The 26,460-nt window shown below is 45.9% G+C and overlaps 11 non-coding genes across 11 annotated transcripts; all 11 read right to left on the bottom strand.

Annotated features, from left to right (window-relative positions):
- Positions 1-1,525: 1,525 nt before the first annotated feature.
- LOC130316850 (U2 spliceosomal RNA) lies at positions 1,526-1,716 on the bottom strand. Its single transcript, XR_008864061.1, has one exon. It is a non-coding gene; the product is annotated as a U2 spliceosomal RNA (small nuclear RNA).
- Positions 1,717-3,805: 2,089 nt separating this feature from the next.
- On the bottom strand, positions 3,806-3,996 carry LOC130316849 (U2 spliceosomal RNA). Its single transcript, XR_008864060.1, has one exon. It is a non-coding gene; the product is annotated as a U2 spliceosomal RNA (small nuclear RNA).
- Positions 3,997-6,084: 2,088 nt separating this feature from the next.
- On the bottom strand, positions 6,085-6,275 carry LOC130316848 (U2 spliceosomal RNA). The gene has a single exon (XR_008864059.1). It is a non-coding gene; the product is annotated as a U2 spliceosomal RNA (small nuclear RNA).
- A 2,086-nt stretch (positions 6,276-8,361) lies between these two features.
- On the bottom strand, positions 8,362-8,552 carry LOC130316846 (U2 spliceosomal RNA). Its single transcript, XR_008864057.1, has one exon. It is a non-coding gene; the product is annotated as a U2 spliceosomal RNA (small nuclear RNA).
- A 2,091-nt stretch (positions 8,553-10,643) lies between these two features.
- Positions 10,644-10,834, bottom strand: LOC130316844 (U2 spliceosomal RNA). The gene has a single exon (XR_008864056.1). It is a non-coding gene; the product is annotated as a U2 spliceosomal RNA (small nuclear RNA).
- A 2,097-nt stretch (positions 10,835-12,931) lies between these two features.
- LOC130316843 (U2 spliceosomal RNA) lies at positions 12,932-13,122 on the bottom strand. The gene has a single exon (XR_008864055.1). It is a non-coding gene; the product is annotated as a U2 spliceosomal RNA (small nuclear RNA).
- Positions 13,123-15,212: 2,090 nt separating this feature from the next.
- Positions 15,213-15,403, bottom strand: LOC130316842 (U2 spliceosomal RNA). Its single transcript, XR_008864054.1, has one exon. It is a non-coding gene; the product is annotated as a U2 spliceosomal RNA (small nuclear RNA).
- A 2,089-nt stretch (positions 15,404-17,492) lies between these two features.
- Positions 17,493-17,683, bottom strand: LOC130316841 (U2 spliceosomal RNA). Its single transcript, XR_008864053.1, has one exon. It is a non-coding gene; the product is annotated as a U2 spliceosomal RNA (small nuclear RNA).
- Positions 17,684-19,780: 2,097 nt separating this feature from the next.
- On the bottom strand, positions 19,781-19,971 carry LOC130316840 (U2 spliceosomal RNA). Its single transcript, XR_008864052.1, has one exon. It is a non-coding gene; the product is annotated as a U2 spliceosomal RNA (small nuclear RNA).
- A 2,083-nt stretch (positions 19,972-22,054) lies between these two features.
- On the bottom strand, positions 22,055-22,245 carry LOC130316839 (U2 spliceosomal RNA). Its single transcript, XR_008864051.1, has one exon. It is a non-coding gene; the product is annotated as a U2 spliceosomal RNA (small nuclear RNA).
- A 2,091-nt stretch (positions 22,246-24,336) lies between these two features.
- On the bottom strand, positions 24,337-24,527 carry LOC130316838 (U2 spliceosomal RNA). Its single transcript, XR_008864050.1, has one exon. It is a non-coding gene; the product is annotated as a U2 spliceosomal RNA (small nuclear RNA).
- Between the last annotated feature and the right edge of the window lie 1,933 nt (positions 24,528-26,460).

Genomic DNA, 26,460 nt, shown 5'->3' with positions numbered 1-26,460 from the left:
GCTGGGTTGTTGTTGTTTACACTCTGCAAGGCCTGTGGAAGTGAGTGACATCATAGCACTGTAGTTCTGAGGGTTCTAGATGGATGCAACAATCTCCTGTTGCTTCTATGAAGGCCATAATAGACAACATCACCAAACAGCTCCATAGTCACATACACAGCAAAGGAGAGATGTTGTTTACACCTAGTGATGTCAGTGGTATTGAGTGACATCACAGCACAGTGCTAAGGCTCCTGGGCCTGGACACAGCAGCGGCTGCAATATCTCAACGGAGAATACGTTTATATATATGTGTGTGTGTGCGCGTATATATATATATATATATATATATATATATATATATATATATATATTTCTCCGCCGAAATCACTTTTAAACCCATTTCCACCTTTTTTTCCCTTCTCTTCCTCTTACTTTTTTTTCACGTTTTTTTACGTTTTTCTCCTTTTCGCCTCTTTTCTGGGCGTATTATTCTTCTTTTTCTTCTTTTTTTTCGTCTAATGCATACCCCATCAGTGCAGCAATGCTTATTCAATACCGCCAGCAGATGGAGACACTGGGGGATAATTTTCTAAGGATTTATACTGATTTTTCCTGTCTGAATTTGTCGCACAGAAAGTTGCAGGCCAAATATGTGTGACATTTCTGCGACTTTAGCTTCTAGAGCATTTTTACAACATTATACATAGGTGCTGAATACATAAAAAGCGACTGTTCAGCGACAGACAAGTCGCATCGGCTGAAAGTAGGCCAGAATGTCAGTCCATGTTGGAGCAGGTTTAGATACAGTCTAAAGCATAGATCTCAAAGTCTGTGCACAGAATTTAGCAAGGGCCTCGCACCTTCTGATGCATCAGGTAGGTGCACTATAGCATAGCCTAACCCTCTGTACTTTGGTCTATATTGATGCGGGACATAGACAGCCAGCTGATGACCAATCCATTAGTGCAATGGATGGCTGGAAGCATTTGTCTTTGCCTTTGCAATACCACAGAAGCAATGCATGGTCAATGTACAGCAATGACACACCTGTGTGAACAGCCAGGAGACCCCCCCATGTTATGTTACATAGTTACATAGTTAGTACGGTCGAAAAAAGACATATGTCCATCAAGTTCAACCAGGGAATTAAGGGGTAGGGGTGTGGCGCGATATTGGGGAAGGGATGAGATTTTATATTTCTTCATAAGCATTAATCTTATTTTGTCAATTAGGAACATTCAGCACCCACCCGCTATCAAGGCAGCTGCCTATCATGTCATGCCCTACCTGCACAGGTGTGCTGGCTACTCAAATGATCCAATTAAGGAGGCCATTTAGTCAGCAGCAGCAGAAGTCCTGTGCCTGGACGCTCCAACAGCGGCCAGACACAAGCAGAAGCAGCAGAAGCAGCAGCAGCACCACCTTTTGTTTTTTGGCAGCAGCAGCAGCAGCAGCAGCAGCAAGGCCCACAGGGCTGGCTAGCTGGCTAGCCAGCAAGCAGGTAGCAATGAAAGTAGGAATCTTTCTTTTTAACCCTGTAAGGGGGTGGTGCACTGTACCCGAAGATACTGCCATATCGGGTCAATGCATAGGGCGACGGAAGCAAGCTTCGAAATCGGCCCCCGTTCTCAAAAATCCATTTAATATATGGTCCCCAGATAGGGGACGTATCAGATATTAAACTGATAAGAACAGATACTACACTTGATCTTAGCCAAAAGGCCGAGAAGCGATAACCGTGAAAGGGGCGGGCCCAACAAGGTCCCCTTCATGGGCACTATCACTGCTTGCTGTCAGGGAGGCTGCCAGACAATTTTCCATGCACACTCTGGGCTGGGGGGCAGTCAACCACCAGTACACACAGCAGAACCTAAACCCATACCATTATTGCTAAGCAGCAAGACAGGGGCCCATTGCACTCCCACGGGGCCTTTTTAAATGCAATCCATAACCCGGATTTGCCAGGAACCCTTCTTACTCCTCCTACTTGCATGTGACACTGGGCTTAGGATCTGCATAGGAAACACACACACAAGCACACACCTACCTTTGTTGCCTGCAGATGCCTCCTTGGCTGTCCCCAAACGGTATCAAACCAACACCCACGGGAAGCTGTAAGCATAGAGGACATGCCTGCACCCCATTGGACTTACCTGTGTGGGTTAAATCCGGGTTATTTGACAACCTATGGCGGTGATGGTTCTGCTCAGGCAGAGCAGTGCTGATGCTCCTCATAAAGCTGTCGCTGCTGTGAAGGTTCTAGGTGACATCACAATCCCTATGGTTACATACACGACAAAGCTGGGTTGTTGTTGTTTACACTCTGCAAGGCCTGTGGAAGTGAGTGACATCATAGCACTGTAGTTCTGAGGGTTCTAGATGGATGCAACAATCTCCTGTTGCTTCTATGAAGGCCATAATAGACGACATCACCAAACAGCTCCATAGTCACATACACAGCAAAGGAGAGATGTTGTTTACACCTAGTGATGTCAGTGGTATTGAGTGACATCACAGCACAGTGCTAAGGCTCCTGGGCCTGGACACAGCAGCGGCTGCAATATCTCAACGGAGAATACGTTTATATATATGTGTGTGTGTGCGCGTATATATATATATATATATATATATATATATATATATATATATATTTCTCCGCCGAAATCACTTTTAAACCCATTTCCACCTTTTTTTCCCTTCTCTTCCTCTTACTTTTTTTTCACGTTTTTTTACGTTTTTCTCCTTTTCGCCTCTTTTCTGGGCGTATTATTCTTCTTTTTCTTCTTTTTTTTCGTCTAATGCATACCCCATCAGTGCAGCAATGCTTATTCAATACCGCCAGCAGATGTAGACACTGGGGGATAATTTTCTAAGGATTTATACTGATTTTTCCTGTCTGAATTTGTCGCACAGAAAGTTGCAGGCCAAATATGTGTGACATTTCTGCGACTTTAGCTTCTAGAGCATTTTTACAACATTATACATAGGTGCTGAATACATAAAAAGCGACTGTTCAGCGACAGACAAGTCGCATCGGCTGAAAGTAGGCCAGAATGTCAGTCCATGTTGGAGCAGGTTTAGATACAGTCTAAAGCATAGATCTCAAAGTCTGTGCACAGAATTTAGCAAGGGCCTCGCACCTTCTGATGCATCAGGTAGGTGCACTATAGCATAGCCTAACCCTCTGTACTTTGGTCTATATTGATGCGGGACATAGACAGCCAGCTGATGACCAATCCATTAGTGCAATGGATGGCTGGAAGCATTTGTCTTTGCCTTTGCAATACCACAGAAGCAATGCATGGTCAATGTACAGCAATGACACACCTGTGTGAACAGCCAGGAGACCCCCCCATGTTATGTTACATAGTTACATAGTTAGTACGGTCGAAAAAAGACATATGTCCATCAAGTTCAACCAGGGAATTAAGGGGTAGGGGTGTGGCGCGATATTGGGGAAGGGATGAGATTTTATATTTCTTCATAAGCATTAATCTTATTTTGTCAATTAGGAACATTCAGCACCCACCCGCTATCAAGGCAGCTGCCTATCATGTCATGCCCTACCTGCACAGGTGTGCTGGCTACTCAAATGATCCAATTAAGGAGGCCATTTAGTCAGCAGCAGCAGAAGTCCTGTGCCTGGACGCTCCAACAGCGGCCAGACACAAGCAGAAGCAGCAGAAGCAGCAGCAGCACCACCTTTTGTTTTTTGGCTGCAGCAGCAGCAGCAGCAGCAGCAAGGCCCACAGGGCTGGCTAGCTGGCTAGCCAGCAAGCAGGTAGCAATGAAAGTAGGAATCTTTCTTTTTAACCCTGTAAGGGGGTGGTGCACTGTACCCGAAGATACTGCCATATCGGGTCAATGCATAGGGCGACGGAAGCAAGCTTCGAAATCGGCCCCCGTTCTCAAAAATCCATTTAATATATGGTCCCCAGATAGGGGACGTATCAGATATTAAACTGATAAGAACAGATACTACACTTGATCTTAGCCAAAAGGCCGAGAAGCGATAACCGTGAAAGGGGCGGGCCCAACAAGGTCCCCTTCATGGGCACTATCACTGCTTGCTGTCAGGGAGGCTGCCAGACAATTTTCCATGCACACTCTGGGCTGGGGGGCAGTCAACCACCAGTACACACAGCAGAACCTAAACCCATACCATTATTGCTAAGCAGCAAGACAGGGGCCCATTGCACTCCCACGGGGCCTTTTTAAATGCAATCCATAACCCGGATTTGCCAGGAACCCTTCTTACTCCTCCTACTTGCATGTGACACTGGGCTTAGGATCTGCATAGGAAACACACACACAAGCACACACCTACCTTTGTTGCCTGCAGATGCCTCCTTGGCTGTCCCCAAACGGTATCAAACCAACACCCACGGGAAGCTGTAAGCATAGAGGACATGCCTGCACCCCATTGGACTTACCTGTGTGGGTTAAATCCGGGTTATTTGACAACCTATGGCGGTGATGGTTCTGCTCAGGCAGAGCAGTGCTGATGCTCCTCATAAAGCTGTCGCTGCTGTGAAGGTTCTAGGTGACATCACAATCCCTATGGTTACATACACGACAAAGCTGGGTTGTTGTTGTTTACACTCTGCAAGGCCTGTGGAAGTGAGTGACATCATAGCACTGTAGTTCTGAGGGTTCTAGATGGATGCAACAATCTCCTGTTGCTTCTATGAAGGCCATAATAGACGACATCACCAAACAGCTCCATAGTCACATACACAGCAAAGGAGAGATGTTGTTTACACCTAGTGATGTCAGTGGTATTGAGTGACATCACAGCACAGTGCTAAGGCTCCTGGGCCTGGACACAGCAGCGGCTGCAATATCTCAACGGAGAATACGTTTATATATATGTGTGTGTGTGCGCGTATATATATATATATATATATATATATATATATATATATATTTCTCCGCCGAAATCACTTTTAAACCCATTTCCACCTTTTTTTCCCTTCTCTTCCTCTTACTTTTTTTTCACGTTTTTTTACGTTTTTCTCCTTTTCGCCTCTTTTCTGGGCGTATTATTCTTCTTTTTCTTCTTTTTTTTCGTCTAATGCATACCCCATCAGTGCAGCAATGCTTATTCAATACCGCCAGCAGATGGAGACACTGGGGGATAATTTTCTAAGGATTTATACTGATTTTTCCTGTCTGAATTTGTCGCACAGAAAGTTGCAGGCCAAATATGTGTGACATTTCTGCGACTTTAGCTTCTAGAGCATTTTTACAACATTATACATAGGTGCTGAATACATAAAAAGCGACTGTTCAGCGACAGACAAGTCGCATCGGCTGAAAGTAGGCCAGAATGTCAGTCCATGTTGGAGCAGGTTTAGATACAGTCTAAAGCATAGATCTCAAAGTCTGTGCACAGAATTTAGCAAGGGCCTCGCACCTTCTGATGCATCAGGTAGGTGCACTATAGCATAGCCTAACCCTCTGTACTTTGGTCTATATTGATGCGGGACATAGACAGCCAGCTGATGACCAATCCATTAGTGCAATGGATGGCTGGAAGCATTTGTCTTTGCCTTTGCAATACCACAGAAGCAATGCATGGTCAATGTACAGCAATGACACACCTGTGTGAACAGCCAGGAGACCCCCCCATGTTATGTTACATAGTTACATAGTTAGTACGGTCGAAAAAAGACATATGTCCATCAAGTTCAACCAGGGAATTAAGGGGTAGGGGTGTGGCGCGATATTGGGGAAGGGATGAGATTTTATATTTCTTCATAAGCATTAATCTTATTTTGTCAATTAGGAACATTCAGCACCCACCCGCTATCAAGGCAGCTGCCTATCATGTCATGCCCTACCTGCACAGGTGTGCTGGCTACTCAAATGATCCAATTAAGGAGGCCATTTAGTCAGCAGCAGCAGAAGTCCTGTGCCTGGACGCTCCAACAGCGGCCAGACACAAGCAGAAGCAGCAGAAGCAGCAGCAGCACCACCTTTTGTTTTTTGGCTGCAGCAGCAGCAGCAGCAGCAGCAGCAAGGCCCACAGGGCTGGCTAGCTGGCTAGCCAGCAAGCAGGTAGCAATGAAAGTAGGAATCTTTCTTTTTAACCCTGTAAGGGGGTGGTGCACTGTACCCGAAGATACTGCCATATCGGGTCAATGCATAGGGCGACGGAAGCAAGCTTCGAAATCGGCCCCCGTTCTCAAAAATCCATTTAATATATGGTCCCCAGATAGGGGACGTATCAGATATTAAACTGATAAGAACAGATACTACACTTGATCTTAGCCAAAAGGCCGAGAAGCGATAACCGTGAAAGGGGCGGGCCCAACAAGGTCCCCTTCATGGGCACTATCACTGCTTGCTGTCAGGGAGGCTGCCAGACAATTTTCCATGCACACTCTGGGCTGGGGGGCAGTCAACCACCAGTACACACAGCAGAACCTAAACCCATACCATTATTGCTAAGCAGCAAGACAGGGGCCCATTGCACTCCCACGGGGCCTTTTTAAATGCAATCCATAACCCGGATTTGCCAGGAACCCTTCTTACTCCTCCTACTTGCATGTGACACTGGGCTTAGGATCTGCATAGGAAACACACACACAAGCACACACCTACCTTTGTTGCCTGCAGATGCCTCCTTGGCTGTCCCCAAACGGTATCAAACCAACACCCACGGGAAGCTGTAAGCATAGAGGACATGCCTGCACCCCATTGGACTTACCTGTGTGGGTTAAATCCGGGTTATTTGACAACCTATGGCGGTGATGGTTCTGCTCAGGCAGAGCAGTGCTGATGCTCCTCATAAAGCTGTCGCTGCTGTGAAGGTTCTAGGTGACATCACAATCCCTATGGTTACATACACGACAAAGCTGGGTTGTTGTTGTTTACACTCTGCAAGGCCTGTGGAAGTGAGTGACATCATAGCACTGTAGTTCTGAGGGTTCTAGATGGATGCAACAATCTCCTGTTGCTTCTATGAAGGCCATAATAGACGACATCACCAAACAGCTCCATAGTCACATACACAGCAAAGGAGAGATGTTGTTTACACCTAGTGATGTCAGTGGTATTGAGTGACATCACAGCACAGTGCTAAGGCTCCTGGGCCTGGACACAGCAGCGGCTGCAATATCTCAACGGAGAATACGTTTATATATATGTGTGTGTGTGCGCGTATATATATATATATATATATATATATATATATATATATATATTTCTCCGCCGAAATCACTTTTAAACCCATTTCCACCTTTTTTTCCCTTCTCTTCCTCTTACTTTTTTTTCACGTTTTTTTACGTTTTTCTCCTTTTCGCCTCTTTTCTGGGCGTATTATTCTTCTTTTTCTTCTTTTTTTTCGTCTAATGCATACCCCATCAGTGCAGCAATGCTTATTCAATACCGCCAGCAGATGGAGACACTGGGGGATAATTTTCTAAGGATTTATACTGATTTTTCCTGTCTGAATTTGTCGCACAGAAAGTTGCAGGCCAAATATGTGTGACATTTCTGCGACTTTAGCTTCTAGAGCATTTTTACAACATTATACATAGGTGCTGAATACATAAAAAGCGACTGTTCAGCGACAGACAAGTCGCATCGGCTGAAAGTAGGCCAGAATGTCAGTCCATGTTGGAGCAGGTTTAGATACAGTCTAAAGCATAGATCTCAAAGTCTGTGCACAGAATTTAGCAAGGGCCTCGCACCTTCTGATGCATCAGGTAGGTGCACTATAGCATAGCCTAACCCTCTGTACTTTGGTCTATATTGATGCGGGACATAGACAGCCAGCTGATGACCAATCCATTAGTGCAATGGATGGTGGAAGCATTTGTCTTTGCCTTTGCAATACCACAGAAGCAATGCATGGTCAATGTACAGCAATGACACACCTGTGTGAACAGCCAGGAGACCCCCCCATGTTATGTTACATAGTTACATAGTTAGTACGGTCGAAAAAAGACATATGTCCATCAAGTTCAACCAGGGAATTAAGGGGTAGGGGTGTGGCGCGATATTGGGGAAGGGATGAGATTTTATATTTCTTCATAAGCATTAATCTTATTTTGTCAATTAGGAACATTCAGCACCCACCCGCTATCAAGGCAGCTGCCTATCATGTCATGCCCTACCTGCACAGGTGTGCTGGCTACTCAAATGATCCAATTAAGGAGGCCATTTAGTCAGCAGCAGCAGAAGTCCTGTGCCTGGACGCTCCAACAGCGGCCAGACACAAGCAGAAGCAGCAGAAGCAGCAGCAGCACCACCTTTTGTTTTTTGGCTGCAGCAGCAGCAGCAGCAGCAGCAAGGCCCACAGGGCTGGCTAGCTGGCTAGCCAGCAAGCAGGTAGCAATGAAAGTAGGAATCTTTCTTTTTAACCCTGTAAGGGGGTGGTGCACTGTACCCGAAGATACTGCCATATCGGGTCAATGCATAGGGCGACGGAAGCAAGCTTCGAAATCGGCCCCCGTTCTCAAAAATCCATTTAATATATGGTCCCCAGATAGGGGACGTATCAGATATTAAACTGATAAGAACAGATACTACACTTGATCTTAGCCAAAAGGCCGAGAAGCGATAACCGTGAAAGGGGCGGGCCCAACAAGGTCCCCTTCATGGGCACTATCACTGCTTGCTGTCAGGGAGGCTGCCAGACAATTTTCCATGCACACTCTGGGCTGGGGGGCAGTCAACCACCAGTACACACAGCAGAACCTAAACCCATACCATTATTGCTAAGCAGCAAGACAGGGGCCCATTGCACTCCCACGGGGCCTTTTTAAATGCAATCCATAACCCGGATTTGCCAGGAACCCTTCTTACTCCTCCTACTTGCATGTGACACTGGGCTTAGGATCTGCATAGGAAACACACACACAAGCACACACCTACCTTTGTTGCCTGCAGATGCCTCCTTGGCTGTCCCCAAACGGTATCAAACCAACACCCACGGGAAGCTGTAAGCATAGAGGACATGCCTGCACCCCATTGGACTTACCTGTGTGGGTTAAATCCGGGTTATTTGACAACCTATGGCGGTGATGGTTCTGCTCAGGCAGAGCAGTGCTGATGCTCCTCATAAAGCTGTCGCTGCTGTGAAGGTTCTAGGTGACATCACAATCCCTATGGTTACATACACGACAAAGCTGGGTTGTTGTTGTTTACACTCTGCAAGGCCTGTGGAAGTGAGTGACATCATAGCACTGTAGTTCTGAGGGTTCTAGATGGATGCAACAATCTCCTGTTGCTTCTATGAAGGCCATAATAGACGACATCACCAAACAGCTCCATAGTCACATACACAGCAAAGGAGAGATGTTGTTTACACCTAGTGATGTCAGTGGTATTGAGTGACATCACAGCACAGTGCTAAGGCTCCTGGGCCTGGACACAGCAGCGGCTGCAATATCTCAACGGAGAATACGTTTATATATATGTGTGTGTGTGCGCGTATATATATATATATATATATATATATATATATATATATATATATATTTCTCCGCCGAAATCACTTTTAAACCCATTTCCACCTTTTTTTCCCTTCTCTTCCTCTTACTTTTTTTTCACGTTTTTTTACATTTTTCTCCTTTTCGCCTCTTTTCTGGGCGTATTATTCTTCTTTTTCTTCTTTTTTTTCGTCTAATGCATACCCCATCAGTGCAGCAATGCTTATTCAATACCGCCAGCAGATGGAGACACTGGGGGATAATTTTCTAAGGATTTATACTGATTTTTCCTGTCTGAATTTGTCGCACAGAAAGTTGCAGGCCAAATATGTGTGACATTTCTGCGACTTTAGCTTCTAGAGCATTTTTACAACATTATACATAGGTGCTGAATACATAAAAAGCGACTGTTCAGCGACAGACAAGTCGCATCGGCTGAAAGTAGGCCAGAATGTCAGTCCATGTTGGAGCAGGTTTAGATACAGTCTAAAGCATAGATCTCAAAGTCTGTGCACAGAATTTAGCAAGGGCCTCGCACCTTCTGATGCATCAGGTAGGTGCACTATAGCATAGCCTAACCCTCTGTACTTTGGTCTATATTGATGCGGGACATAGACAGCCAGCTGATGACCAATCCATTAGTGCAATGGATGGCTGGAAGCATTTGTCTTTGCCTTTGCAATACCACAGAAGCAATGCATGGTCAATGTACAGCAATGACACACCTGTGTGAACAGCCAGGAGACCCCCCCATGTTATGTTACATAGTTACATAGTTAGTACGGTCGAAAAAAGACATATGTCCATCAAGTTCAACCAGGGAATTAAGGGGTAGGGGTGTGGCGCGATATTGGGGAAGGGATGAGATTTTATATTTCTTCATAAGCATTAATCTTATTTTGTCAATTAGGAACATTCAGCACCCACCCGCTATCAAGGCAGCTGCCTATCATGTCATGCCCTACCTGCACAGGTGTGCTGGCTACTCAAATGATCCAATTAAGGAGGCCATTTAGTCAGCAGCAGCAGAAGTCCTGTGCCTGGACGCTCCAACAGCGGCCAGACACAAGCAGAAGCAGCAGAAGCAGCAGCAGCACCACCTTTTGTTTTTTGGCTGCAGCAGCAGCAGCAGCAGCAGCAAGGCCCACAGGGCTGGCTAGCTGGCTAGCCAGCAAGCAGGTAGCAATGAAAGTAGGAATCTTTCTTTTTAACCCTGTAAGGGGGTGGTGCACTGTACCCGAAGATACTGCCATATCGGGTCAATGCATAGGGCGACGGAAGCAAGCTTCGAAATCGGCCCCCGTTCTCAAAAATCCATTTAATATATGGTCCCCAGATAGGGGACGTATCAGATATTAAACTGATAAGAACAGATACTACACTTGATCTTAGCCAAAAGGCCGAGAAGCGATAACCGTGAAAGGGGCGGGCCCAACAAGGTCCCCTTCATGGGCACTATCACTGCTTGCTGTCAGGGAGGCTGCCAGACAATTTTCCATGCACACTCTGGGCTGGGGGGCAGTCAACCACCAGTACACACAGCAGAACCTAAACCCATACCATTATTGCTAAGCAGCAAGACAGGGGCCCATTGCACTCCCACGGGGCCTTTTTAAATGCAATCCATAACCCGGATTTGCCAGGAACCCTTCTTACTCCTCCTACTTGCATGTGACACTGGGCTTAGGATCTGCATAGGAAACACACACACAAGCACACACCTACCTTTGTTGCCTGCAGATGCCTCCTTGGCTGTCCCCAAACGGTATCAAAGCAACACCCACGGGAAGCTGTAAGCATAGAGGACATGCCTGCACCCCATTGGACTTACCTGTGTGGGTTAAATCCGGGTTATTTGACAACCTATGGCGGTGATGGTTCTGCTCAGGCAGAGCAGTGCTGATGCTCCTCATAAAGCTGTCGCTGCTGTGAAGGTTCTAGGTGACATCACAATCCCTATGGTTACATACACGACAAAGCTGGGTTGTTGTTGTTTACACTCTGCAAGGCCTGTGGAAGTGAGTGACATCATAGCACTGTAGTTCTGAGGGTTCTAGATGGATGCAACAATCTCCTGTTGCTTCTATGAAGGCCATAATAGACGACATCACCAAACAGCTCCATAGTCACATACACAGCAAAGGAGAGATGTTGTTTACACCTAGTGATGTCAGTGGTATTGAGTGACATCACAGCACAGTGCTAAGGCTCCTGGGCCTGGACACAGCAGCGGCTGCAATATCTCAACGGAGAATACGTTTATATATATGTGTGTGTGTGCGCGTATATATATATATATATATATATATATATATATATATATATATATTTCTCCGCCGAAATCACTTTTAAACCCATTTCCACCTTTTTTTCCCTTCTCTTCCTCTTACTTTTTTTTCACGTTTTTTTACGTTTTTCTCCTTTTCGCCTCTTTTCTGGGCGTATTATTCTTCTTTTTCTTCTTTTTTTTCGTCTAATGCATACCCCATCAGTGCAGCAATGCTTATTCAATACCGCCAGCAGATGGAGACACTGGGGGATAATTTTCTAAGGATTTATACTGATTTTTCCTGTCTGAATTTGTCGCACAGAAAGTTGCAGGCCAAATATGTGTGACATTTCTGCGACTTTAGCTTCTAGAGCATTTTTACAACATTATACATAGGTGCTGAATACATAAAAAGCGACTGTTCAGCGACAGACAAGTCGCATCGGCTGAAAGTAGGCCAGAATGTCAGTCCATGTTGGAGCAGGTTTAGATACAGTCTAAAGCATAGATCTCAAAGTCTGTGCACAGAATTTAGCAAGGGCCTCGCACCTTCTGATGCATCAGGTAGGTGCACTATTGCACTATAGCATAGCCTAACCCTCTGTACTTTGGTCTATATTGATGCGGGACATAGACAGCCAGCTGATGACCAATCCATTAGTGCAATGGATGGCTGGAAGCATTTGTCTTTGCCTTTGCAATACCACAGAAGCAATGCATGGTCAATGTACAGCAATGACACACCTGTGTGAACAGCCAGGAGACCCCCCCATGTTATGTTACATAGTTACATAGTTAGTACGGTCGAAAAAAGACATATGTCCATCAAGTTCAACCAGGGAATTAAGGGGTAGGGGTGTGGCGCGATATTGGGGAAGGGATGAGATTTTATATTTCTTCATAAGCATTAATCTTATTTTGTCAATTAGGAACATTCAGCACCCACCCGCTATCAAGGCAGCTGCCTATCATGTCATGCCCTACCTGCACAGGTGTGCTGGCTACTCAAATGATCCAATTAAGGAGGCCATTTAGTCAGCAGCAGCAGAAGTCCTGTGCCTGGACGCTCCAACAGCGGCCAGACACAAGCAGAAGCAGCAGAAGCAGCAGCAGCACCACCTTTTGTTTTTTGGCTGCAGCAGCAGCAGCAGCAGCAGCAAGGCCCACAGGGCTGGCTAGCTGGCTAGCCAGCAAGCAGGTAGCAATGAAAGTAGGAATCTTTCTTTTTAACCCTGTAAGGGGGTGGTGCACTGTACCCGAAGATACTGCCATATCGGGTCAATGCATAGGGCGACGGAAGCAAGCTTCGAAATCGGCCCCCGTTCTCAAAAATCCATTTAATATATGGTCCCCAGATAGGGGACGTATCAGATATTAAACTGATAAGAACAGATACTACACTTGATCTTAGCCAAAAGGCCGAGAAGCGATAACCGTGAAAGGGGCGGGCCCAACAAGGTCCCCTTCATGGGCACTATCACTGCTTGCTGTCAGGGAGGCTGCCAGACAATTTTCCATGCACACTCTGGGCTGGGGGGCAGTCAACCACCAGTACACACAGCAGAACCTAAACCCATACCATTATTGCTAAGCAGCAAGACAGGGGCCCATTGCACTCCCACGGGGCCTTTTTAAATGCAATCCATAACCCGGATTTGCCAGGAACCCTTCTTACTCCTCCTACTTGCATGTGACACTGGGCTTAGGATCTGCATAGGAAACACACACACAAGCACACACCTACCTTTGTTGCCTGCAGATGCCTCCTTGGCTGTCCCCAAACGGTATCAAACCAACACCCACGGGAAGCTGTAAGCATAGAGGACATGCCTGCACCCCATTGGACTTACCTGTGTGGGTTAAATCCGGGTTATTTGACAACCTATGGCGGTGATGGTTCTGCTCAGGCAGAGCAGTGCTGATGCTCCTCATAAAGCTGTCGCTGCTGTGAAGGTTCTAGGTGACATCACAATCCCTATGGTTACATACACGACAAAGCTGGGTTGTTGTTGTTTACACTCTGCAAGGCCTGTGGAAGTGAGTGACATCATAGCACTGTAGTTCTGAGGGTTCTAGATGGATGCAACAATCTCCTGTTGCTTCTATGAAGGCCATAATAGACGACATCACCAAACAGCTCCATAGTCACATACACAGCAAAGGAGAGATGTTGTTTACACCTAGTGATGTCAGTGGTATTGAGTGACATCACAGCACAGTGCTAAGGCTCCTGGGCCTGGACACAGCAGCGGCTGCAATATCTCAACGGAGAATACGTTTATATATATGTGTGTGTGTGCGCGTATATATATATATATATATATATATATATATATATATATATATATTTCTCCGCCGAAATCACTTTTAAACCCATTTCCACCTTTTTTTCCCTTCTCTTCCTCTTACTTTTTTTTCACGTTTTTTTTACGTTTTTCTCCTTTTCGCCTCTTTTCTGGGCGTATTATTCTTCTTTTTCTTCTTTTTTTTCGTCTAATGCATACCCCATCAGTGCAGCAATGCTTATTCAATACCGCCAGCAGATGGAGACACTGGGGGATAATTTTCTAAGGATTTATACTGATTTTTCCTGTCTGAATTTGTCGCACAGAAAGTTGCAGGCCAAATATGTGTGACATTTCTGCGACTTTAGCTTCTAGAGCATTTTTACAACATTATACATAGGTGCTGAATACATAAAAAGCGACTGTTCAGCGACAGACAAGTCGCATCGGCTGAAAGTAGGCCAGAATGTCAGTCCATGTTGGAGCAGGTTTAGATACAGTCTAAAGCATAGATCTCAAAGTCTGTGCACAGAATTTAGCAAGGGCCTCGCACCTTCTGATGCATCAGGTAGGTGCACTATAGCATAGCCTAACCCTCTGTACTTTGGTCTATATTGATGCGGGACATAGACAGCCAGCTGATGACCAATCCATTAGTGCAATGGATGGCTGGAAGCATTTGTCTTTGCCTTTGCAATACCACAGAAGCAATGCATGGTCAATGTACAGCAATGACACACCTGTGTGAACAGCCAGGAGACCCCCCCATGTTATGTTACATAGTTACATAGTTAGTACGGTCGAAAAAAGACATATGTCCATCAAGTTCAACCAGGGAATTAAGGGGTAGGGGTGTGGCGCGATATTGGGGAAGGGATGAGATTTTATATTTCTTCATAAGCATTAATCTTATTTTGTCAATTAGGAACATTCAGCACCCACCCGCTATCAAGGCAGCTGCCTATCATGTCATGCCCTACCTGCACAGGTGTGCTGGCTACTCAAATGATCCAATTAAGGAGGCCATTTAGTCAGCAGCAGCAGAAGTCCTGTGCCTGGACGCTCCAACAGCGGCCAGACACAAGCAGAAGCAGCAGAAGCAGCAGCAGCACCACCTTTTGTTTTTTGGCTGCAGCAGCAGCAGCAGCAGCAGCAAGGCCCACAGGGCTGGCTAGCTGGCTAGCCAGCAAGCAGGTAGCAATGAAAGTAGGAATCTTTCTTTTTAACCCTGTAAGGGGGTGGTGCACTGTACCCGAAGATACTGCCATATCGGGTCAATGCATAGGGCGACGGAAGCAAGCTTCGAAATCGGCCCCCGTTCTCAAAAATCCATTTAATATATGGTCCCCAGATAGGGGACGTATCAGATATTAAACTGATAAGAACAGATACTACACTTGATCTTAGCCAAAAGGCCGAGAAGCGATAACCGTGAAAGGGGCGGGCCCAACAAGGTCCCCTTCATGGGCACTATCACTGCTTGCTGTCAGGGAGGCTGCCAGACAATTTTCCATGCACACTCTGGGCTGGGGGGCAGTCAACCACCAGTACACACAGCAGAACCTAAACCCATACCATTATTGCTAAGCAGCAAGACAGGGGCCCATTGCACTCCCACGGGGCCTTTTTAAATGCAATCCATAACCCGGATTTGCCAGGAACCCTTCTTACTCCTCCTACTTGCATGTGACACTGGGCTTAGGATCTGCATAGGAAACACACACACAAGCACACACCTACCTTTGTTGCCTGCAGATGCCTCCTTGGCTGTCCCCAAACGGTATCAAACCAACACCCACGGGAAGCTGTAAGCATAGAGGACATGCCTGCACCCCATTGGACTTACCTGTGTGGGTTAAATCCGGGTTATTTGACAACCTATGGCGGTGATGGTTCTGCTCAGGCAGAGCAGTGCTGATGCTCCTCATAAAGCTGTCGCTGCTGTGAAGGTTCTAGGTGACATCACAATCCCTATGGTTACATACACGACAAAGCTGGGTTGTTGTTGTTTACACTCTGCAAGGCCTGTGGAAGTGAGTGACATCATAGCACTGTAGTTCTGAGGGTTCTAGATGGATGCAACAATCTCCTGTTGCTTCTATGAAGGCCATAATAGACGACATCACCAAACAGCTCCATAGTCACATACACAGCAAAGGAGAGATGTTGTTTACACCTAGTGATGTCAGTGGTATTGAGTGACATCACAGCACAGTGCTAAGGCTCCTGGGCCTGGACACAGCAGCGGCTGCAATATCTCAACGGAGAATACGTTTATATATATGTGTGTGTGTGCGCGTATATATATATATATATATATATATATATATATATATATATATATTTCTCCGCCGAAATCACTTTTAAACCCATTTCCACCTTTTTTTCCCTTCTCTTCCTCTTACTTTTTTTTCACGTTTTTTTACGTTTTTCTCCTTTTCGCCTCTTTTCTGGGCGTATTATTCTTCTTTTTCTTCTTTTTTTTCGTCTAATGCATACCCCATCAGTGCAGCAATGCTTATTCAATACCGCCAGCAGATGGAGACACTGGGGGATAATTTTCTAAGGATTTATACAGATTTTTCCTGTCTGAATTTGTCGCACAGAAAGTTGCAGGCCAAATATGTGTGACATTTCTGCGACTTTAGCTTCTAGAGCATTTTTACAACATTATACATAGGTGCTGAATACATAAAAAGCGACTGTTCAGCGACAGACAAGTCGCATCGGCTGAAAGTAGGCCAGAATGTCAGTCCATGTTGGAGCAGGTTTAGATACAGTCTAAAGCATAGATCTCAAAGTCTGTGCACAGAATTTAGCAAGGGCCTCGCACCTTCTGATGCATCAGGTAGGTGCACTATAGCATAGCCTAACCCTCTGTACTTTGGTCTATATTGATGCGGGACATAGACAGCCAGCTGATGACCAATCCATTAGTGCAATGGATGGCTGGAAGCATTTGTCTTTGCCTTTGCAATACCACAGAAGCAATGCATGGTCAATGTACAGCAATGACACACCTGTGTGAACAGCCAGGAGACCCCCCCATGTTATGTTACATAGTTACATAGTTAGTACGGTCGAAAAAAGACATATGTCCATCAAGTTCAACCAGGGAATTAAGGGGTAGGGGTGTGGCGCGATATTGGGGAAGGGATGAGATTTTATATTTCTTCATAAGCATTAATCTTATTTTGTCAATTAGGAACATTCAGCACCCACCCGCTATCAAGGCAGCTGCCTATCATGTCATGCCCTACCTGCACAGGTGTGCTGGCTACTCAAATGATCCAATTAAGGAGGCCATTTAGTCAGCAGCAGCAGAAGTCCTGTGCCTGGACGCTCCAACAGCGGCCAGACACAAGCAGAAGCAGCAGAAGCAGCAGCAGCACCACCTTTTGTTTTTTGGCTGCAGCAGCAGCAGCAGCAGCAGCAAGGCCCACAGGGCTGGCTAGCTGGCTAGCCAGCAAGCAGGTAGCAATGAAAGTAGGAATCTTTCTTTTTAACCCTGTAAGGGGGTGGTGCACTGTACCCGAAGATACTGCCATATCGGGTCAATGCATAGGGCGACGGAAGCAAGCTTCGAAATCGGCCCCCGTTCTCAAAAATCCATTTAATATATGGTCCCCAGATAGGGGACGTATCAGATATTAAACTGATAAGAACAGATACTACACTTGATCTTAGCCAAAAGGCCGAGAAGCGATAACCGTGAAAGGGGCGGGCCCAACAAGGTCCCCTTCATGGGCACTATCACTGCTTGCTGTCAGGGAGGCTGCCAGACAATTTTCCATGCACACTCTGGGCTGGGGGGCAGTCAACCACCAGTACACACAGCAGAACCTAAACCCATACCATTATTGCTAAGCAGCAAGACAGGGGCCCATTGCACTCCCACGGGGCCTTTTTAAATGCAATCCATAACCCGGATTTGCCAGGAACCCTTCTTACTCCTCCTACTTGCATGTGACACTGGGCTTAGGATCTGCATAGGAAACACACACACAAGCACACACCTACCTTTGTTGCCTGCAGATGCCTCCTTGGCTGTCCCCAAACGGTATCAAACCAACACCCACGGGAAGCTGTAAGCATAGAGGACATGCCTGCACCCCATTGGACTTACCTGTGTGGGTTAAATCCGGGTTATTTGACAACCTATGGCGGTGATGGTTCTGCTCAGGCAGAGCAGTGCTGATGCTCCTCATAAAGCTGTCGCTGCTGTGAAGGTTCTAGGTGACATCACAATCCCTATGGTTACATACACGACAAAGCTGGGTTGTTGTTGTTTACACTCTGCAAGGCCTGTGGAAGTGAGTGACATCATAGCACTGTAGTTCTGAGGGTTCTAGATGGATGCAACAATCTCCTGTTGCTTCTATGAAGGCCATAATAGACGACATCACCAAACAGCTCCATAGTCACATACACAGCAAAGGAGAGATGTTGTTTACACCTAGTGATGTCAGTGGTATTGAGTGACATCACAGCACAGTGCTAAGGCTCCTGGGCCTGGACACAGCAGCGGCTGCAATATCTCAACGGAGAATACGTTTATATATATGTGTGTGTGTGCGCGTATATATATATATATATATATATATATATATATATATATATATATTTCTCCGCCGAAATCACTTTTAAACCCATTTCCACCTTTTTTTCCCTTCTCTTCCTCTTACTTTTTTTTCACGTTTTTTTACGTTTTTCTCCTTTTCGCCTCTTTTCTGGGCGTATTATTCTTCTTTTTCTTCTTTTTTTTCGTCTAATGCATACCCCATCAGTGCAGCAATGCTTATTCAATACCGCCAGCAGATGGAGACACTGGGGGATAATTTTCTAAGGATTTATACTGATTTTTCCTGTCTGAATTTGTCGCACAGAAAGTTGCAGGCCAAATATGTGTGACATTTCTGCGACTTTAGCTTCTAGAGCATTTTTACAACATTATACATAGGTGCTGAATACATAAAAAGCGACTGTTCAGCGACAGACAAGTCGCATCGGCTGAAAGTAGGCCAGAATGTCAGTCCATGTTGGAGCAGGTTTAGATACAGTCTAAAGCATAGATCTCAAAGTCTGTGCACAGAATTTAGCAAGGGCCTCGCACCTTCTGATGCATCAGGTAGGTGCACTATTGCACTATAGCATAGCCTAACCCTCTGTACTTTGGTCTATATTGATGCGGGACATAGACAGCCAGCTGATGACCAATCCATTAGTGCAATGGATGGCTGGAAGCATTTGTCTTTGCCTTTGCAATACCACAGAAGCAATGCATGGTCAATGTACAGCAATGACACACCTGTGTGAACAGCCAGGAGACCCCCCCATGTTATGTTACATAGTTACATAGTTAGTACGGTCGAAAAAAGACATATGTCCATCAAGTTCAACCAGGGAATTAAGGGGTAGGGGTGTGGCGCGATATTGGGGAAGGGATGAGATTTTATATTTCTTCATAAGCATTAATCTTATTTTGTCAATTAGGAACATTCAGCACCCACCCGCTATCAAGGCAGCTGCCTATCATGTCATGCCCTACCTGCACAGGTGTGCTGGCTACTCAAATGATCCAATTAAGGAGGCCATTTAGTCAGCAGCAGCAGAAGTCCTGTGCCTGGACGCTCCAACAGCGGCCAGACACAAGCAGAAGCAGCAGAAGCAGCAGCAGCACCACCTTTTGTTTTTTGGCTGCAGCAGCAGCAGCAGCAGCAGCAAGGCCCACAGGGCTGGCTAGCTGGCTAGCCAGCAAGCAGGTAGCAATGAAAGTAGGAATCTTTCTTTTTAACCCTGTAAGGGGGTGGTGCACTGTACCCGAAGATACTGCCATATCGGGTCAATGCATAGGGCGACGGAAGCAAGCTTCGAAATCGGCCCCCGTTCTCAAAAATCCATTTAATATATGGTCCCCAGATAGGGGACGTATCAGATATTAAACTGATAAGAACAGATACTACACTTGATCTTAGCCAAAAGGCCGAGAAGCGATAACCGTGAAAGGGGCGGGCCCAACAAGGTCCCCTTCATGGGCACTATCACTGCTTGCTGTCAGGGAGGCTGCCAGACAATTTTCCATGCACACTCTGGGCTGGGGGGCAGTCAACCACCAGTACACACAGCAGAACCTAAACCCATACCATTATTGCTAAGCAGCAAGACAGGGGCCCATTGCACTCCCACGGGGCCTTTTTAAATGCAATCCATAACCCGGATTTGCCAGGAACCCTTCTTACTCCTCCTACTTGCATGTGACACTGGGCTTAGGATCTGCATAGGAAACACACACACAAGCACACACCTACCTTTGTTGCCTGCAGATGCCTCCTTGGCTGTCCCCAAACGGTATCAAACCAACACCCACGGGAAGCTGTAAGCATAGAGGACATGCCTGCACCCCATTGGACTTACCTGTGTGGGTTAAATCCGGGTTATTTGACAACCTATGGCGGTGATGGTTCTGCTCAGGCAGAGCAGTGCTGATGCTCCTCATAAAGCTGTCGCTGCTGTGAAGGTTCTAGGTGACATCACAATCCCTATGGTTACATACACGACAAAGCTGGGTTGTTGTTGTTTACACTCTGCAAGGCCTGTGGAAGTGAGTGACATCATAGCACTGTAGTTCTGAGGGTTCTAGATGGATGCAACAATCTCCTGTTGCTTCTATGAAGGCCATAATAGACGACATCACCAAACAGCTCCATAGTCACATACACAGCAAAGGAGAGATGTTGTTTACACCTAGTGATGTCAGTGGTATTGAGTGACATCACAGCACAGTGCTAAGGCTCCTGGGCCTGGACACAGCAGCGGCTGCAATATCTCAACGGAGAATACGTTTATATATATGTGTGTGTGTGCGCGTATATATATATATATATATATATATATATATATATATATATATTCTCCGCCGAAATCACTTTTAAACCCATTTCCACCTTTTTTTCCCTTCTCTTCCTCTTACTTTTTTTTCACGTTTTTTTACGTTTTTCTCCTTTTCGCCTCTTTTCTGGGCGTATTATTCTTCTTTTTCTTCTTTTTTTTCGTCTAATGCATACCCCATCAGTGCAGCAATGCTTATTCAATACCGCCAGCAGATGGAGACACTGGGGGATAATTTTCTAAGGATTTATACTGATTTTTCCTGTCTGAATTTGTCGCACAGAAAGTTGCAGGCCAAATATGTGTGACATTTCTGCGACTTTAGCTTCTAGAGCATTTTTACAACATTATACATAGGTGCTGAATACATAAAAAGCGACTGTTCAGCGACAGACAAGTCGCATCGGCTGAAAGTAGGCCAGAATGTCAGTCCATGTTGGAGCAGGTTTAGATACAGTCTAAAGCATAGATCTCAAAGTCTGTGCACAGAATTTAGCAAGGGCCTCGCACCTTCTGATGCATCAGGTAGGTGCACTATAGCATAGCCTAACCCTCTGTACTTTGGTCTATATTGATGCGGGACATAGACAGCCAGCTGATGACCAATCCATTAGTGCAATGGATGGCTGGAAGCATTTGTCTTTGCCTTTGCAATACCACAGAAGCAATGCATGGTCAATGTACAGCAATGACACACCTGTGTGAACAGCCAGGAGACCCCCCCATGTTATGTTACATAGTTACATAGTTAGTACGGTCGAAAAAAGACATATGTCCATCAAGTTCAACCAGGGAATTAAGGGGTAGGGGTGTGGCGCGATATTGGGGAAGGGATGAGATTTTATATTTCTTCATAAGCATTAATCTTATTTTGTCAATTAGGAACATTCAGCACCCACCCGCTATCAAGGCAGCTGCCTATCATGTCATGCCCTACCTGCACAGGTGTGCTGGCTACTCAAATGATCCAATTAAGGAGGCCATTTAGTCAGCAGCAGCAGAAGTCCTGTGCCTGGACGCTCCAACAGCGGCCAGACACAAGCAGAAGCAGCAGAAGCAGCAGCAGCACCACCTTTTGTTTTTTGGCTGCAGCAGCAGCAGCAGCAGCAAGGCCCACAGGGCTGGCTAGCTGGCTAGCCAGCAAGCAGGTAGCAATGAAAGTAGGAATCTTTCTTTTTAACCCTGTAAGGGGGTGGTGCACTGTACCCGAAGATACTGCCATATCGGGTCAATGCATAGGGCGACGGAAGCAAGCTTCGAAATCGGCCCCCGTTCTCAAAAATCCATTTAATATATGGTCCCCAGATAGGGGACGTATCAGATATTAAACTGATAAGAACAGATACTACACTTGATCTTAGCCAAAAGGCCGAGAAGCGATAACCGTGAAAGGGGCGGGCCCAACAAGGTCCCCTTCATGGGCACTATCACTGCTTGCTGTCAGGGAGGCTGCCAGACAATTTTCCATGCACACTCTGGGCTGGGGGGCAGTCAACCACCAGTACACACAGCAGAACCTAAACCCATACCATTATTGCTAAGCAGCAAGACAGGGGCCCATTGCACTCCCACGGGGCCTTTTTAAATGCAATCCATAACCCGGATTTGCCAGGAACCCTTCTTACTCCTCCTACTTGCATGTGACACTGGGCTTAGGATCTGCATAGGAAACACACACACAAGCACACACCTACCTTTGTTGCCTGCAGATGCCTCCTTGGCTGTCCCCAAACGGTATCAAACCAACACCCACGGGAAGCTGTAAGCATAGAGGACATGCCTGCACCCCATTGGACTTACCTGTGTGGGTTAAATCCGGGTTATTTGACAACCTATGGCGGTGATGGTTCTGCTCAGGCAGAGCAGTGCTGATGCTCCTCATAAAGCTGTCGCTGCTGTGAAGGTTCTAGGTGACATCACAATCCCTATGGTTACATACACGACAAAGCTGGGTTGTTGTTGTTTACACTCTGCAAGGCCTGTGGAAGTGAGTGACATCATAGCACTGTAGTTCTGAGGGTTCTAGATGGATGCAACAATCTCCTGTTGCTTCTATGAAGGCCATAATAGACGACATCACCAAACAGCTCCATAGTCACATACACAGCAAAGGAGAGATGTTGTTTACACCTAGTGATGTCAGTGGTATTGAGTGACATCACAGCACAGTGCTAAGGCTCCTGGGCCTGGACACAGCAGCGGCTGCAATATCTCAACGGAGAATACGTTTATATATATGTGTGTGTGTGCGCGTATATATATATATATATATATATATATATATATATATATATATATTTCTCCGCCGAAATCACTTTTAAACCCATTTCCACCTTTTTTTCCCTTCTCTTCCTCTTACTTTTTTTTCACGTTTTTTTACGTTTTTCTCCTTTTCGCCTCTTTTCTGGGCGTATTATTCTTCTTTTTCTTCTTTTTTTTCGTCTAATGCATACCCCATCAGTGCAGCAATGCTTATTCAATACCGCCAGCAGATGGAGACACTGGGGGATAATTTTCTAAGGATTTATACTGATTTTTCCTGTCTGAATTTGTCGCACAGAAAGTTGCATGCCAAATATGTGTGACATTTCTGCGACTTTAGCTTCTAGAGCATTTTTACAACATTATACATAGGTGCTGAATACATAAAAAGCGACTGTTCAGCGACAGACAAGTCGCATCGGCTGAAAGTAGGCCAGAATGTCAGTCCATGTTGGAGCAGGTTTAGATACAGTCTAAAGCATAGATCTCAAAGTCTGTGCACAGAATTTAGCAAGGGCCTCGCACCTTCTGATGCATCAGGTAGGTGCACTATAGCATAGCCTAACCCTCTGTACTTTGGTCTATATTGATGCGGGACATAGACAGCCAGCTGATGACCAATCCATTAGTGCAATGGATGGCTGGAAGCATTTGTCTTTGCCTTTGCAATACCACAGAAGCAATGCATGGTCAATGTACAGCAATGACACACCTGTGTGAACAGCCAGGAGACCCCCCCATGTTATGTTACATAGTTACATAGTTAGTACGGTCGAAAAAAGACATATGTCCATCAAGTTCAACCAGGGAATTAAGGGGTAGGGGTGTGGCGCGATATTGGGGAAGGGATGAGATTTTATATTTCTTCATAAGCATTAATCTTATTTTGTCAATTAGGAACATTCAGCACCCACCCGCTATCAAGGCAGCTGCCTATCATGTCATGCCCTACCTGCACAGGTGTGCTGGCTACTCAAATGATCCAATTAAGGGGAGGCCATTTAGTCAGCAGCAGCAGAAGTCCTGTGCCTGGACGCTCCAACAGCGGCCAGACACAAGCAGAAGCAGCAGAAGCAGCAGCAGCACCACCTTTTGTTTTTTGGCTGCAGCAGCAGCAGCAGCAGCAGCAAGGCCCACAGGGCTGGCTAGCTGGCTAGCCAGCAAGCAGGTAGCAATGAAAGTAGGAATCTTTCTTTTTAACCCTGTAAGGGGGTGGTGCACTGTACCCGAAGATACTGCCATATCGGGTCAATGCATAGGGCGACGGAAGCAAGCTTCGAAATCGGCCCCCGTTCTCAAAAATCCATTTAATATATGGTCCCCAGATAGGGGACGTATCAGATATTAAACTGATAAGAACAGATACTACACTTGATCTTAGCCAAAAGGCCGAGAAGCGATAACCGTGAAAGGGGCGGGCCCAACAAGGTCCCCTTCATGGGCACTATCACTGCTTGCTGTCAGGGAGGCTGCCAGACAATTTTCCATGCACACTCTGGGCTGGGGGGCAGTCAACCACCAGTACACACAGCAGAACCTAAACCCATACCATTATTGCTAAGCAGCAAGACAGGGGCCCATTGCACTCCCACGGGGCCTTTTTAAATGCAATCCATAACCCGGATTTGCCAGGAACCCTTCTTACTCCTCCTACTTGCATGTGACACTGGGCTTAGGATCTGCATAGGAAACACACACACAAGCACACACCTACCTTTGTTGCCTGCAGATGCCTCCTTGGCTGTCCCCAAACGGTATCAAACCAACACCCACGGGAAGCTGTAAGCATAGAGGACATGCCTGCACCCCATTGGACTTACCTGTGTGGGTTAAATCCGGGTTATTTGACAACCTATGGCGGTGATGGTTCTGCTCAGGCAGAGCAGTGCTGATGCTCCTCATAAAGCTGTCGCTGCTGTGAAGGTTCTAGGTGACATCACAATCCCTATGGTTACATACACGACAAAGCTGGGTTGTTGTTGTTTACACTCTGCAAGGCCTGTGGAAGTGAGTGACATCATAGCACTGTAGTTCTGAGGGTTCTAGATGGATGCAACAATCTCCTGTTGCTTCTATGAAGGCCATAATAGACGACATCACCAAACAGCTCCATAGTCACATACACAGCAAAGGAGAGATGTTGTTTACACCTAGTGATGTCAGTGGTATTGAGTGACATCACAGCACAGTGCTAAGGCTCCTGGGCCTGGACACAGCAGCGGCTGCAATATCTCAACGGAGAATACGTTTATATATATGTGTGTGTGTGCGCGTATATATATATATATATATATATATATATATATATATATATATATTTCTCCGCCGAAATCACTTTTAAACCCATTTCCACCTTTTTTTCCCTTCTCTTCCTCTTACTTTTTTTTCACGTTTTTTTACGTTTTTCTCCTTTTCGCCTCTTTTCTGGGCGTATTATTCTTCTTTTTCTTCTTTTTTTTCGTCTAATGCATACCCCATCAGTGCAGCAATGCTTATTCAATACCGCCAGCAGATGGAGACACTGGGGGATAATTTTCTAAGGATTTATACTGATTTTTCCTGTCTGAATTTGTCGCACAGAAAGTTGCAGGCCAAATATGTGTGACATTTCTGCGACTTTAGCTTCTAGAGCATTTTTACAACATTATACATAGGTGCTGAATACATAAAAAGCGACTGTTCAGCGACAGACAAGTCGCATCGGCTGAAAGTAGGCCAGAATGTCAGTCCATGTTGGAGCAGGTTTAGATACAGTCTAAAGCATAGATCTCAAAGTCTGTGCACAGAATTTAGCAAGGGCCTCGCACCTTCTGATGCATCAGGTAGGTGCACTATAGCATAGCCTAACCCTCTGTACTTTGGTCTATATTGATGCGGGACATAGACAGCCAGCTGATGACCAATCCATTAGTGCAATGGATGGCTGGAAGCATTTGTCTTTGCCTTTGCAATACCACAGAAGCAATGCATGGTCAATGTACAGCAATGACACACCTGTGTGAACAGCCAGGAGACCCCCCCATGTTATGTTACATAGTTACATAGTTAGTACGGTCGAAAAAAGACATATGTCCATCAAGTTCAACCAGGGAATTAAGGGGTAGGGGTGTGGCGCGATATTGGGGAAGGGATGAGATTTTATATTTCTTCATAAGCATTAATCTTATTTTGTCAATTAGGAACATTCAGCACCCACCCGCTATCAAGGCAGCTGCCTATCATGTCATGCCCTACCTGCACAGGTGTGCTGGCTACTCAAATGATCCAATTAAGGAGGCCATTTAGTCAGCAGCAGCAGAAGTCCTGTGCCTGGACGCTCCAACAGCGGCCAGAC

The sequence above is a fragment of the Hyla sarda genome, unplaced genomic scaffold, assembly GCF_029499605.1.
Source record: "Hyla sarda isolate aHylSar1 unplaced genomic scaffold, aHylSar1.hap1 scaffold_197, whole genome shotgun sequence".
Classification (NCBI taxonomy): domain Eukaryota; kingdom Metazoa; phylum Chordata; class Amphibia; order Anura; family Hylidae; genus Hyla; species Hyla sarda.
Note: the sequence above shows the minus strand (reverse complement) of the source record. Positions and strands in the feature narration are given on the sequence as shown.